Source organism: Prenolepis imparis, unplaced genomic scaffold (genome assembly GCF_030444845.1).
Source record: "Prenolepis imparis isolate NDT839.2.m4 unplaced genomic scaffold, iyPreImpa1.0 SCAF_116, whole genome shotgun sequence".
In the NCBI taxonomy this organism is placed as follows: domain Eukaryota; kingdom Metazoa; phylum Arthropoda; class Insecta; order Hymenoptera; family Formicidae; genus Prenolepis; species Prenolepis imparis.
The window spans coordinates 53784-71147 of NW_028141274.1; the positions used below are offsets into that span (position 1 = coordinate 53784).

General features: G+C 33.4%; 1 pseudogene; it reads right to left on the reverse strand.

The window, feature by feature from the left end:
- Nucleotides 1–9577: 9577 nt before the first annotated feature.
- On the reverse strand, nucleotides 9578–10745 carry LOC145947662 (N-acetylglucosamine-6-phosphate deacetylase-like; annotated as a pseudogene).
- Between the last annotated feature and the right edge of the window lie 6619 nt (nucleotides 10746–17364).

The window sequence follows — 17364 nt, forward strand, 5'->3', positions numbered from 1 at the left end:
CTACTTGACTAAAAAGAAATATTTTTCTTTAAAAAAAAAATTACGTTTTTAGTAAAAATCAAAGTACGAATTTTCTTCTCGCGAGATTCTCTCAGTCACATACGTAGCCTATCATCGTTGTTAGCGCTGGAGATACACGCTGTTGCGAGCATTCTACGAATACGCTAATTAGCAGCGCATCTCGACGCGCATCGGCTCGTCAGCTGGCACGATGCGCCCGAGTTCGTTAGCGCGAGCATGCGGCCGCCGCGGTGGGGCCTCTGCGGGACGCTAATAAGCTTATTCCCGACTCGAGATATATATTAAAAATATTCAATACGCGTGCGTATTTTTATACGCGAGTTATTGATATTAAGTTACTCTTTACCTTTTTTATTTATGAACTCACGCGTAAAATCTAGTTTATTTCGCGAAATGGACGTGCGCTGAAAACATCCCTGGACGTCGATCGTCTGCGGACCTACGGGATGCGGAAAAACGATTTTTGTAAAAACTTTTCTTCGATATTTATCCGCCATGTGCGAAGTTCGATTCGAGAGAATTTTATTTTATTACGCCGAATGGCAAGATGCGTATCAACATCTGCAATGTGATACGAGTGAAAATAATGAAGAAGAAAAAAACAATGTACACAAGAGTGGCTACGGTAATACTTTGCTAAAAATAAAGAAAAATTCAATCGAATTTCACGAGGGGTTACCGCGACCGGAAGATTATTCCAACGATCCGCTATCTCCAAAATTAGTGATAATTGACGATCTTATGAGAGAATCGTCATCGTGCGACGCTATCGTCGATCTGTTTACCAAAGAAAGTCATCATAAGAATCTCAGCGTTATACTCATCTCGCAAAATCTTTTCCACCAAGGCCATGGACAACGAGATATATCTCTCAACGCTAATTATATAGTAATATTCAAAAATCCGCGCGATCGCGCTCAAATTCGTCATCTCGCGCGTCAAGTATATCCCGACGATCCAAAATTTCTAGAAGAAGCATACCACAACGCTACTTCGCGACCTCACGGGTATTTATTGCTCGATCTGAAACAATCGACTCCAAACGAATATCGATTTCGTACGTGTATCTTTCCCAACGATACGATGCATTACGTGTACGTTCCTCGTAGATCGATCAGTAGAACAGTAGCGAAGGACGTATAAAAGGAGAGCGCTTGCACGCGTATCTTTTCAGTTGCACAATTTTAGCGTAATGGTAACACGCAGGAAAAGACAACAAAAAAAGACGTCAACGACGTCAAAAAATTCACCCGACAACGCGATAAAAATTGCCAGACGTTCCATCGGCGAGAGAAACGCCTGTCATTTAAAAACTCTATGTTATTTGAAAAAAATCAAAGATCGTTCTTACGTTCTGCCGACAATAATCTCATTAAGTGCATTCAAGAGTGTATTTATAATACGCTTGAGGGTAACATAGAGCTCAAGAATCACGAAAATACGCGATTAGCCAAGCATAAATCTATTCTTCGGCGCATCGCTCTAAAACGCGACAACTGGAAAACTAAGAGAAATCTACTAGTACAGTGCGGTGGGTTTTTACCCTATCTTATCGCTCCTTTGCTCGGCGCTTTATTATCCCGGATTATCGATGAGTGAAAAAAGCTTGCAAATATTACATCTGGGGTTCGAAAAGAATAAAACAGACGCGTTTGTTCGCTGTACGGAATAATGGAAAGAGCAAAAAAATGGTGCTGATTTCTACGAAAAATCTCGAAAGAATGCGACAAATGCAGCATCAACAGCTACAACCGGAAATAACAAAAACTACAATAACCCTGGATAACTCGCTGAAGAAAAAAAATACGATATCTGACGGGGAAAACGATAATAATAATAACACCGTACGGACTCCAGGAACCCCCTTATCGCGACTCGACGCGGAAATGTGGCATATTCTTAACCTCGCAACTCCTCTAGATGAAGGCGAAAGATGGAAATTGTATAAAGAAGTACTTCAGCGTTATCTTCACTTTGTTCGAGAAGTGAAAAAACGCTTACGCAATGACTCACGCGAGGATACACGTGGTAACGTCGACGACACAAGTAATGTTGACAGCGACGGAGGCGAAGGCGATCATAATAAAGATATCGATTTGCCCGTTGATGACGACCTTATGGAAATTCAATCTCATAAAAATACTTCAATCAGCAGTGATGGTACCGTTAGCGAGAGTAGTTTCGGGAAGAAACGCGCTCAATCTGCGGAAAAGATAAAGAAATACTCAGCAGTGTACCGCAAACTTATCGTTTTAAAGCAAACGCGTTATTGAAATTTTTGCTAAATATTCAGTCATCGAAGATTAGCTGGGATAGACGCGGACTCGTGACTATAGAGGGTGATGTTGTAGCGGGGTCGAATATTAGCGATCTTATAAACAACGCGGTACGTGAGAGAAAAACAGTGAAAGCTATCGGGAGAATTCAGTTTGCTCAATTGCTGCAAGACATAGGTACACCCTCCAGTCTTATAGGGAATCGCGATTTATTGACTACGATCACTCGTAGATCTCTGCATATTAAAAAAACTCTGCCACGTGGAAGCTCCACCCAGAAAACTTCACTGTCGCGTTCAAAGTCATACAGTCGGGAGTTAAACGAAACCGAAGGAGACACGGTGTTTTTATCGGCCACTGACGACAGCGACGATAATAAAACATTAGTGTCGGATTCTTCGCCTAAATTTATGTCCAACATAAGGATCGCAATTTTTACTGTCTTATATGGAAAAAAAATTACGCATATACGATCGCGTTAAAAATATACGTGACTCAGCATCAAAGATACCTATATAAGCACCCATACACATACACACAAACGGCAATGACGCGTTGAATGTGACCTTCGTTAAAAACGATTTTCAGGTCACAGAAATATGATTCACAATCGCGCTTCGTCCTCAGCGTTGAGTCATTACGCGTCATTGGGGAGAATGTCGATTACGTTTCTCTTGGCTACTCTACAGGTCAATTCTACAGGTGTACAGAAGTTACGACTTAAACGGAAACCTCTACACAACACACACGAGCATGCTAGGCAAGGTAAGTTACGCGCAATATGATATAAGCTGGGGTTGCTTTGCGATGGCATATACGCAATTTCGTAACGCCTCATCTCTCCCTTCGATCGGTTAGAGTATTAGAGGATAATCCAATGGATTAGCTAATCTCTCTCAGCACTACTTGGAAGTAATGACAAATAGAGTATTCAAATCAATTAAACAAGGAATAATACAAGCATTTGTATGTTATCAAAAAGCTCGTTTACATCGTTTGTAATTAATAAATTCAGACGTTGAAAATTCAGTAAATGAAGATTTTGTAATTGGCAATAATTTGGGTTAAATATTTAGGAAATTATTAGAATATAAAAATAGCAATATAAAGCACACAAAATATTGTAAGTTTATTCAACTGTGTGGCAATGTATCTTTACTTCGTTATACTCTTTTTAAATTTTATATTTTAAGAATTTCTATATTTTATTCGATAATTTTTTTAAACTTTAAGTTTGAATTATTGAGTAAATTTTTGTTAATATAATACGTACAAAATACATAGAATAAACATTCGAAAAACAATGAAGAGCGCAACTCTGAAAAATGTTGTAAATAAAAAAAAATATGTATATTTTGAATCATGTTTTATCTAAAATGTAAAACTTTTGCCAGAGTTATGTGTAAAGTAATAAAAACGCAGTTAAGAAGCTTTTGTATATCAATTTTTCAGAAAAATATTTCATATATTATAGTTTATGTATGCAAAATTAAAACTGACTTATATTTTACGTAAGAAAAAAATAGGATTTAAATATTTATTTACGCTATATTCTAAAAAAAGAAGGATAAAATTTTGCAAATACATCGCCGATACGAACTGCAAGAGCCATCTAACGAAATAAGATACTCTTGGTCTTCGTGAATGAAATGTGTTATGTGTTACTAGAGAGAAGGTTTCTCTCGTACCAAAGAATGGTTATTCAGTGCTCTTCATGCACGCTTGCCAAGCCTTGTTTAATACGTCATCTATGTCCATTTTAAAATCTACGTATTACTCAGCTCAAAATATTGTTAACACTATTGGTAAATTATGATTTGATGCATGTCTATAATAAATTGTAAATCAAGAACACATTTCGTGAGTAGAATTAATTATTTTATTAATTGCGCTCTTTTTTTATTTCAGGATACTATAAACATTCATATATAATATTACTTTTTTAGAATATTTAGAATATATATTTTAAATTTAGATTTACAAAAGGTTTAGAAAGAAAGGCAGAAAAAGATAAAAAAAGAGAAGCATTAAAATAAAAATGATTAAGAAATTATACAAATATGTTCTATTATTTTATTTAAAATTCATAAAAAGTTTTATTTTCTAAAATTGTTTTATTAAAAAGATTGAATTTATCTACCTATTAAAGATTATAGGTCTATATATGCAAATATAGATATTATTTTCGATAGAGAGAAAAAGAGAGAAAAGTTTTTAATAAATTTTATTTTAATAAATCAATGAAGTTTAAAATAATAAAGTTCAGTTACTGCGAATATAACAATCTATTCTTTCCCTAGTTTTATTAAAATCACGCAAATTTTTTTCGAAACAAATACGAACTGTACATTTAATTTAATCTTAGATTCTATTTAAATAGAATTGTTCATCAACTATTAACACTTTTATTAATATTCGTGATTATTTATTGCCACTCTGAAATATTTAATAATTTACACACACACAATATAAACTCAATATACTTCCAAAATAATTCGATGAAAAAAAATCTATAGATTTTATATATTATAGCTTATTTTTTCATCGAAGCGTGTTATTATTTATTATCAATATACCTTGTGTCATTCTGTCATTCATTTAAATAGAAAAATCTCTTTTTTTTTATTCGACTATAGAAAAGACTCTTAGTATCGATGCAATTTGTAGATGGACGTAGCAATATCATAATTAGCTTTAGCATTAATTAATATAACATTAAATCCAGTTCATTAATTTACTTGCAATTTAAATCTTTCAATGTTTAAATTTTAGACTTTTCGCGATTACAATTCTCGAAATAAATTTCGATCCTACGTCACATCTTACGATTAATTTATTTAACAAGATCGGCATCGTACGACATATAATAAATAAAGATCGATTTTTTTCTCAAAATTATTTCAAGTGTTAAGTTCGAAGAGAAAGGTACCGCCTCGAAAAACGAGAATCAGTGGTATTCAAGCGATCGATAGTTTCGCATCACGATTTATTGTCATTCTCGGTAAAGAAAAGGAGAAAGGAGAAGACCGATGTTGCTGCTAATTTGGATTTATGTTCACGTTCTTACATACGTTTCTCAAGGTGACTATCGATACCTCGTTGGTCGATCTATTTTACAGATGACTTTTTTATCGCAGCGATATACATAAGAATCAAATGACTGTAATTGTCGTTAATACACCGAATTTTAGCGGAGTATTTACTGCGTAATATTTTGGAAAAAACGAGATATCTCTGACATATATATTATAAAGTTATATTCTCTAGCGAATCAAAAAATAGAATACTTTCTATTATTGTGCAAAATTTTTATTTAAAGTTTGATTAATTTTACTAAAAGTATAGTAAAATTTACTAAAAGTATGGTAAAATTAATCAAACATATTTTTAAAATTCTTTTCATACCATATTGTCCCACGATTACCATGATTTTCAGGGTATTTAAACTCTAAGAGAAAATTCTTAATTATTATCTAAATAAAAATCTAAAATATTAATAGATATTTTTTAATAATAAAAAACAGATAAAAAAATTGCAAAACATGTTAAAATACAAAAGAACAATAATACACATTTATATGATAGCCAAGATTCGGCCTCGATAAATTATCTAAAATCTAGAATAAAAAAATATTTTTATCTTTATACTTTCAGTTTATGAAAATTATATTCAGTTTATGGTTTTTCTCTTTCTCTAAATATTTTTTTTTCAAGGTATTAAAAAAAAAAATTTTTTTCGAAGAAATTCAATTTTCAAGTTCAAATATGTCAAGTTTTACAGAAAATAAATTTTTTTTTAATCTGTGGGCGAATCAAAATTGACAAGTGTAAAGATTTAAAAATGCATTTTTATATTTTTTCCGATTCTAGACTTCTATAAAATTCTAATCGGGCAAAGAGAAGTCATTCTATAGATCTCTTTCATCCGTAATATAATACTAGTCAAATTTCTACACATAGCCACATAATGTATTTTACGCGCGGATTGATTTACTCGATTTTACAGCTGATTCTTCGGTCCTTCGCACTTTCGCGCGCGAGTCGCGTTCTCCCATATATAGCGGCTGATTTATTCTCGCGGTCTCGATATATCGGAAATCTCCGCACATTAATTCCACCTGGGAGTCGGGATCCGCTCTCGCGATCGATGCCTGATTTATTTCATCGGGTTGAATCGACGTCGGCTGCAACGAGGCCGTTATGCCGATACCTAGTTCTACATACATACATACAAGCAAGCACACTCTCGAAGGTGCATTAATCGAAGCGTCGACCATAAGTGTCATTTTGCGAAACGAAACTTGTAGCCTTGAAGGCTCTCACTGCTTTGATATTTCAGTTGAGTAGAAACCGTCGCAAGATTGCTTAACAAGATTCCGCCGTTAGTATCGTTTCATCATTCCATTATTAAGATCTAATACGGTGAATAGATCGAGATTTAGACATTTTGTGACAACATATTCTATTTATCATTTTGGTCTATATTAACGTCATCATCTCCGATTTGCCTCAAAATTCACATGAAGCTTTTTTTTTAGCGTAGAATGAAAATATATGATATTTTTAAGCCGGATTTTTCCCATATTGTTTGCCCGGTTTAAAAACATCATATGTCTTAATTGTAGACCAAAAAGAAGCTTTGTGTAAATTTTGAAGCAAATCAGAGATGATGACGTTAATATAAAAATTTATCTTTTGAGTGTATAAAAGTATTTATGATTTCAAAAATGATGCTTTTTCCAGCGATCGTTGTCGTCCAAATCTATCAAACGTAAGTCGCAATAAAAATATATTTGATCTAAATTTCTTGCGGAATAAAATCCCACCTCCGCTAATTGCTTCTTAGGGTAATATTTCGTTTGAGATCATGATGTAAAACTTTGAAGCTTCATAAAAGCGATATTTAGAATGCTTACTACACGGAATATAGTAATGTAAGAATATTAAGAACAATACTGAGGTCTCAAATACTTTCATATTTCGTTTGTTTTTCGTAATTTGCAACAACATAAAAAAAACTGCTAAGTAATTTATTCATTTGTTCCACAGTATATCAATATCTGCAGAATAAGAATTAGTGTTTTATTATCGCTATGTTTAAAATTTTATGTATAAAAAAAGAGTAAAATTTCCCACAAAACATCAATGTATATACATATCCCTATCAAAACTTACCTTTAAAAAAAAGGTAAAAAAAAGGCGCTAAGTAAGAGCTCGCCAGTAGTGAAAAATTACCCATTGCAAACCTATGTAGAATCGTATGAAAAATTACCCATTGCAAACCCATGTAAAATCGTATCGTATAAAAAATTACCCATTGCAAACCCATGTAAAATCGTATGAATAATTATCCATTGCAAACCCATGTAGAATCATACCTATGTAGAATCGTACTACAAAAGTAATGATATAAAAAAATTGCGCTAAATGAAAGTGGAAACATGTACCCGTGTAAAATTAAAGTTGCAAACCCATAGAGTCGTATAATTATAGACTTCCCTTCAAGCTGGAAGTTGCAAACCCATGTAGAATCGTATAATTATAGACCTCCCTTCACGCTGGAACTTGCAAACCCATGTAGAATCGTTTTTATTTCTTTTATTTGTATTTATTTTTAATTTTTGCATAAATTTTTAATTTTTAATTTTTCTTTAATTTTTAATTTTCTTTTAATATAATTATACGATTCTACATGGGTTTGCAACTTCCAGCGTGAAGGGAAGTCTATAATTATAGGACTCTATGGGTTTGCAACTTTAATTTTACACGGGTACATGTTTCTACTTTCACTTAGCGCAATTTTTTTATATCATTACTTTTGTAGTACGATTCTACATAGGTATGATTCTACATGGGTTTGCAATGGATAATTATTCATACGATTTTACATGGGTTTGCAATGGGTAATTTTTCATACGATTCTACATAGGTTTGCAATGGTTATTATAATCACTGATTTTATGTTTAATATAAATTAGATATTTTTTCTTGCTGAAGAATGTAACTGATTTGAAAGATAATTACTCTAATAAAATAAATCTAAATAAAAAGTTAGTGACTTAATGAATTTTCCTTATTTTGTTCCTCTTGAAAATGTATATATAGTACAAACAAACGCGTTAAAACAATTACATTTATTTATTTATTTACTATAGACATGTTTCATGTATTTTTTCATTTTAAGTTTATAGAGCATATTTAGATTAAGGGTTCTAAAGCAAACGATTTATTTTCTGCATGTACTTTTTATTTTTCAACACAAACTTGGATATATGCGCATGTAAAATAATAAATGTGTTATTTCTTATGATACACGTTTCTCACATATAGTATAATGCATTGTTTTACATTTTAATTATTAAAATTACTGATTTTATATGTTAATTGTTTAAAATACATTAATTAAATTTGTTCTAATTACATTACATTGCATAATGTAATGACATACTTAATGCACAATAAATTAGAATTATGAGTTTTCCTTATTTTGTTTCTCTCGAAAATGAATGAAGTACAAACAAACACGTTTATATATAAATATAGATTATATAGTTATATATAGAATATCATATAGTTTAGTTTATATAGCGATTTATCGTAGTAATAAAGATATTGCAGTATAATAAAAGTACTGCAGTGATATCTTTTTTTAATAAGTGCAATATAATAAGAATGTACGTGATAATGTATATATATATATATATTATCACAGTACATTCTTATTATCACTGCACATATAATATCACTGCACTGCAATATCTTTATTACTATGATAAATCGCTATATAAACTAAACTATATGTATATATATAACTATATAATCTATATATATATATATATATATATATATATATATATATATAAACGCGTTTGTACTGAATACATTTTCGAGACAATTTCAAGGTTTGCAGAATTCTAATGAATTTATATGAATGTAATAATCTTTGGTCAATTGTGTATTAAGTATGTCATTACATTATGCAATGTGATGTAATTAGAACACATTTAATTATAATTTTGAACAAATTAATATATTATACTATCAGCTTCTTGCTTTGCCAGTTTTCCACCTTGAGGTTTCCAAATTTCAGTTCCAGAATCCAAATGATTTTCAGCATCTGCCAAATTTTCACGCCGTTTCTCGCACAGTAACTTCTCGTGTCTACAATTAAAGATTTTATTAGTCAATATCAATATTATTCTTTCTATGTTTTTTATTATTATTACTACGTTCTTTTGCTCTAACTGAATTCTGATATGTACCGGAATGTCTACTTACATTTATGCTTCCAATTGTTTTGCATTACCAGGAATCTTCTCATAAACGCATTCTTCCGAAATTCATGTCAATAAGAGCTCCAGCTTCTCGTCTAGTAATATTATATCGGCATCAGCTCCAAAATTGAGAATACCTTTATAGAAATCGATACCGAGGCATCTCGCGGAATGCAAAATCGCCGCTTCCAAAAGGCTTCGACTATCGTGCAACCTACACAAAGCAATCATATGTACATAATTAATATATTTGTTTTATTATTATTTAATTATTTATAAAGACATTACTTTACCTGTAGCATCTTTAAAGTGTCTCACACACTTGGACATCTCGACTATACTATCATACAGTGTCCATTCCAGCGATATATACACATCCTTTACGTATCTCTATTTTAAACTGTCCCGGTTGATGGATTCCCTCCTCTAATCTAAATTCAACGCTGATATCGCGTCTGTTACAAGTACGAATTATATATAAGATTATTTTAAAATATAAAAATTGATTATATAGAACTATATATTTTATAGCTTACAGGTAACATAGCATTGAATAAATGAGTAATAAATGATGCTCCATGTTTAACTGCCTCTTCTTCCTCGCTTAAATTCGCTATAGAATGTCCTAGTATGTAACATACATACATTATTCAGATCATCTTATCGAAAACTGATTTAAATCCCTGAAATACAATATAGTTATTAAAAATTATATGAATTAAGTAACATGTTGAATATGATTTTACAAAGATATATTCTGAATATAAATGAAAACAGATTTAATTATTATATATATCTCTGTTACCTGATCAAATTTTTTAATATACTGCTCCGCATGGGCACCTTTCTTATTTAGGCTAATAAATGGGCCTTCTACGAGAACACCCAGTACAGAAGCACCATGCTTACCACCATTTTGCTTTTTTATTCTTGGTAATACTTTGTGATACGAGTATATTTCACTCTGGGATGTTACTCAAAGATGTTACTCCGCGATCCCTTTGCCACCCTATTAATGCCCCCTTCCACTTTATCGACATCTATGCATCTATGCAAATCCACCTAAAATACGAATATTTATATATATATATATATATATATATGTATATATATATATATACGATATATATGTAGGATGAATATTTGTATATTCACCTTTATTCATAGTCGGCATGTATGATATAGTTAAGATTTTCTTTTAATTACTACGCGAAGATGCGTACATAATGCGTGTATCGTTTTTGTTATTATTCGCGGTCCTTAACGACAGAATCTTTCCGAGCATCCGAGCGATAACACGTATTTTATTTGTATTAACCTTCTTTTCTGTGTTAATAAACATCTTTTCAACTCTTCGAAAATATTCGTATTCTACATTTGGGGGCTCAGCCGGGATAATCACGAAATATTCGAAGACGCGATTGATTGTGAATACGTTTGAAGAGATTCGACGGTCTCATTTCACGCAACGACGAAAAGTGTGAGATACCAAAGAATACGTGTGAAGAAATTCGACGGTCTCATTTCACAACGACGAAGAAGTGTGAGAGATCAAAGTGAAATTTCTGTGACAAACTGAGAGACAGTGCGTACGAGAGGACTGAGTAAAATATAATTTGTGCAGTACAAATTGTGACGTTGAATAAGTGCCATGAATAAATTCACGATTGTTGAATTGAAGGAGATACTTTCAGCACGCGGGTTATCCAGTTCGGGTACAAAAGCCGAATTGATTTCGCGAATGATGGACGCGGATCTATCGAGAGCGTGGATGGACATCGATCAGAGCAGAAATATCGATATCGAAGATTCCGAGCAAGCTGGTGCATCGAACGTGCAGCCGGCAACGAATCTACAACAGCGGAAGATCAATCTTTATAAAAGAGAAAAAGAATTAGCAGAACGAGAGTTAGCAGTAGCGCGGCTTGAAATAGAAGTGATGCAAATGAGATTGCAGACCGAGCAAGCAGGAGGAGGCGAACGGCGACGGCGTTCAGCGCATAGCATCGCATCGATTGAGGGTGAGCAATCGAGAGTCAATAACGACGGTGATCATGGTAATAATAACATGACAACAAACTATGGTGGTGGCAATGTTCTAACCCAGTCACGGACAAATATAACGGCAATAGCGGATTTGCTTAATAACTTTAATGGCAAATCTGGTGATTTTGAAGTTTGGGAGAAGCAAATCAAGTTACTTAAATCGACGTATAAATTAGAAGATGACATCGCCAAAATACTTATTGGCATGCGACTTAAAGGAAAAGCACTTGAATGGTTGCATTCCAAGCCTGAATATATTGTGATGACGTTTGATCAGCTTCTAGACGAATTGAGAGCTATGTTTTATCGTCGGCAGAGCAAAATAGTAATGCGTAAGAAATTTGAAGAACGAATGTGGAAGAAAGAAGAAACGTTCCATGAATACTTCCACGAAAAACTTATTTTTGGAAATCGAGTATCGATCAATGACGATGAAATACTTGAATATGTAATCGACGGCATTCCAGACGAGGCACTTCGGAATCAGGCACGCATTCAACGATTTGCAACAGCTGATGGACTTCTAGAGGCGTTCGAGAAGGTGACTCTACGAGATAAAAACACATCTGGTGCAGTGAATTCGACGAAATCTGATAAGCGAGGTAACGAGCAAAACAAAGATGAGCGAAAAGAAGCTATCAACAGTAACGAAAATAAGAAATCAGGGACGATACGTTGTTATAATTGTGGCGAGCGTGATCACGTAAGTACGAATTGTCCGATTAAAGATCAGGGTACTAAATGTTTCAAATGTGGAGAGCGTGGACATATTGCGTTAAAATGTGCTAAAAAATCTAAAACGAATAAAGAGAGTTACGTTATATCGGGAATTTCAAATCGTAAATGTCTTAAAAAAGTTTTACTCAATGGTCACGAAATCGAAGCGTTAATAGATTCGGGTAGCGATTTTAGTTTAATTCGCGCAGACGAGTACATTAAATTAGGTTCTCCGCAGTTACAATTTAATGAATTACGATTCGATGGTGTGGGATCAAGCGATAATATGACGTTAGGAGAATTTCAGGCCGAAATCGCTGTAGACGGACATTTGTACTCAATTAATGTTCAAGTAGTTTCGGATACTATGCTTCGACATAAATTATTAATCGGAACGAATTTTCTGAATATGACTGATGTTAATCTTAAGGGGGGCGAAATAACTATCCGTCCATTATCGGAGATAGCGTGCGATGTTGTAAAATGCAAAGATATTGTACCAGAAATTTTAAAGATTGATGTAATTCATGATGAAACATGTGAAATAAATCGAGTGGATATTTCACATATTAAAGATTCCCAACAGCGAAAAGAAATAGAGAATCTCACTAATAATTATAAGCCGAATAAGATTCACGAATCAGATGTAAAAATGAAACTCATACTTAAAGATGAAGAACCTGTGTATCAATCCGCGAGACGTTTATCGATAGTTGAAAAAGAAATAGTTAATGCTCAAATTGACGAATGGATTGCGAGTGGAATTGCTCAACCATCTACTTCTGATTATGTGAGTCCAATAGTTCTTGTGCGAAAAAAGGACGATTCATTTAGATTATGCGTAGATTATAGGTTGTTAAACAAAAAAATCATTAAAGATAGATATCCATTACCACTGATTGAGGATCAACTGGATTTGCTACAAAGCGCACGTATTTTCAGTACGTTAGATATGAAAAATGGTTTTTTTCATGTTCGGATGGAAGAATCAAGAAAAAAAAATATACAGCATTTATTGTGCCAGACGGCCATTATGAGTTTAAACGAGTTCCTTTTGGCCTCTGTAACTCACCAGCAGTATTTCAGAGATTTGTGAATACGGTGTTTAGAGATCTTATTCGAGAAAAAGTAATTTTAGTATACATGGACGACTTGATTATTCCATCTGATGATATTGGGAGTGGTATTAAAAATCTTAAAAAAGTATTAATAACGGCAAGTGAAGCAAGTCTAATAATTAATTGGAAGAAATGCTATTTCTTGCAAACCACAGTTGAATTCCTTGGTCACGTGATTAATAATGGTTGCGTTCGTCCTTCAGATCGTAAAACTGAGGCGGCCCGACGATTTCCAGAACCCACAAATACTAAACAAATACAGAGTTTTCTCGGGTTAACTGGATACTTTCGTAAATTTATTCCTGGATATTCTACGATTGCACGACCATTGTCAAACCTTTTGCGTTCAAATATTAAATTTAATTTTGGAACGGTTGAAAGAAACGCGTTTAAACGACTTAAAGTCATGTTAAGTGAAAAGCCAGTACTTAATTTATATCGAATCGGCGCAGACACAGAATTGCATACAGACGCTTCTGCGTTAGGCTATGGTGCAATTTTACTTCAGCGTAATACCGAAGATCGATATTTTCATCCTGTTTATTATTATAGTGGAAAAACAACTCCTGCCGAGTCTAAGTATGCTAGTTATGAATTGGAGGTTTTAGCTATAATAAAGGCGTTGAAACGGTTTCGCGTTTACTTATTAGGTATCGCATTTTCGATCGTTACTGATTGTCGTGCGTTTGCGCTCACTATGGGCAAAAAAGATCTTTGTATACGTGTTGCGCGTTGGGCGTTACTTTTAGAAGAATATAACTATCGTATAGAACATCGACCAGGAAAGAATATGCTGCATGTGGATGCGCTCAGTCGAAACCCGCTTCCAACATGTTTGCTGATTGATGAATCTGAAGCTGGATTAACAGCTCGTCTACGAAAAGTTCAAGAAGAAGATAACAGTGTGATGAAACTTCGAGATTTAATTCTACAGAATAAAACTCAAGATTATATAATACGAGGCAATTTAGCCTCTAATATAATTACGAGCAATTTACAGAGAATCAGGTGGTGATATACAACTTGTGGTACCAAAGAAAATGCAAACACAAATCATACGACGGGCTCATGAATGCGGACATTTCTCCGTTGGAAAAACTGAAGCTCTTATTCGAACTGATTACTGGATCCCAAATTTACGACAACGAGTTGAGAGAGTTGTGCAAAATTGTGTTGCATGTATTTTAGCAGAGAAGAAACACGGAAAACAAGAATGTTTATTAAATCCAATCGAAAAAGGAAGTATTCCCCTGGATACACTACATATCGATCACCTTGGACCGTTACCCTCGACAAAGAAATCATATCGATATATATTTGCAGTAATCGACGCTTTTTCAAAGTTTACGTGGCTGTACACCACCAAATCTACAAGCACGACAGAAGTTTTAATACGACTTAAGAAACAGGCTGCGATTTTCTATAATCCCCGAAGAATTATTTCAGATAGAGGGACAGCTTTCACATCAGACGAGTTCAAAAAGTATTGCCGAGAAGAAAATATAGAGCACTCTTTAATTACAACGGGAATTCCTAGAGGAAATGGTCAGATTGAACGTCTTAATCGAACACTTATATCACTTATATCACTTTTAACTAAGTTGACCGCTCCTAAACCTAATGAATGGTACAAATACGTGGAGATAGCTCAGCAATGTTTAAATTCAACCACACATCGGAGTATAGGCACATCGCCATTTAATCTTCTGTTCGGAATACATCCACGTATTAAGAATTATCCAGATATTCGAGATTGGCTTGAAAAAGAATGGATTGCTTTTTTTCAAGATAAACGAGATGAACTTCGAGCTCAAGCAAGTGAAAATATATCTAAAATTCAGCGTGAGAACAAGCGAACTTTTGACAAGAAAAGACGAAAAGCAACAGATTATCACGAAGGCAATCTGGTTGCTATTAAACGCACTCAACAGGGTCCAGGATTAAAAATAGCTCAAAAATATTTTGGTCCTTATGAAGTTATTCGAGTCTTGCGCAATCAACGATATTTAGTGCAAAAAGTTGCCGAAGGAGAAGGTTCTCAACAAACATCTACGTCAGCAGACTTTATGAAACTATGGATACAAGAAACTAATGAGGATTCATCAGAAAATGAAGACATGGACGAAAACATTCGGGGCGAATGTTAAAGCAGAATGGCCGAGTGTAGGATGAATATTTGTATATTCACCTTTATTCATAGTCGGCATGTATGATATAGTTAAGGTTTTCTTTTAATTACTACGCGAAGATGCGTACATAATGCGTGTGTCGTTTTTGTTATTATTCGCGGTCCTTAACGACAGAATCTTTCCGAGCATCCGAGCGATAACACGTATTTTATTTGTATTAACGTTCTTTTCTGTGTTAATAAACATCTTTTCAACTCTTCGAAAATATTCGTATTCTACATATATAAATAATATATCTATATACAATATATCTATATAATATTAAAATTGTTTATATTTATTTAACTTTTATAATTGATTTATTAATAATCTAACCTAATTATAGTTTTAAAAAAGTTGAGTTTCAACGTATGAAAATCAATTTAAATATGTTAACTTACCTTTTTAATATCAAAAGTATATTTAATCCACCGGGGACAATGGATCCTTAACTTTATTATTTATCTTCTCTATTATATGTCATCACATCACACACATCTCACGCATCATAACAGTAAGGCTGCGTTCGGAAACGTCACCCGAGTGCATTCCCTCTCTTTCTATATCACTGAGAGAGTAGTGATATAGAAAGAGAGGGAATGCACTCGGGTGACGTTTCCGAACGCAGCCTAACTGTGGTATAATCATGAATAGAAACGCCTCCAGCGCAGTCTTGTGTCAAACGCTCCAACTGTACAGAATTTGACGCGATTGGATACTTGCGTGAATGACGATGACGACGGTGACGTGGACGTTTCTTAAAGGAAAATTTTCACTTTGAGACTTTGCATAATGATATCTATTATAAAAAAGCACGTAGAGCAAAAATAAAGAAACTTTCATTATATAATTCGACCTCAATTTATCGATTAAGCGTAATAAGAACTCGATAGCTTCAGCCGTTATTGAGTATTCGAAATCTATGATACTCTCAACTATCCGACTCGCGTAAAGATACACGGCCGGTGGCTCGCTGCTGGGATGGAGCTTCGCTCTTACTTAGCCCGAGACACTACCGTGTCTCTTGATACGGCGATGTAAGTCTACTGCATTATAAATTCTTTCGCTTCTATTTGTTATTCTTTTCGGAATATATATATCAAGAAGAACACCTGCAGGAGTTTTGTCACAAAGAGACAAAATGTTTGTGTTTCGTAATAGATGGATTTCGAGATTGCACATACCCACACAGCACATGTAAATCCCGAGAATGTTCTGAGAATATCACAAAAGTATATTGCGTATGTTCTAGGAACATTCGAAATACATACTGTGATATACTGAGTATGTACTAAGAATGCTACTATGTCCGATTTTTCCTGCTTCTCAGTACATACTGAAAATATCTTTTAGTATATAATAAGTATATCTATAGAATGTCTTGAGTATGACATTGATATATACATATATGTACTAATAATGTACTAATAATATACTCAAGACATTCTATAGATTAACTTATATTTTCTATATTTTATATATAAATATAAATGATATATGTTACCGTAAACACCCCATATTTGTTTTTTCATATACTTACTAGTAAAAATATGCAAATTTTGACTACTAAGTATACGAAAAAACAGATTTCGAGTGTTTACGGTACATATATATATAATCCATTTATATTTATACTATAAATTTAACTATAAATTTTACTATAAATAAAAAAAATTGGTGTAAAATATTAACATTTTGTTCACACATAAAATCTTTTTATTCAAATTTCTTAAATATATGTTAT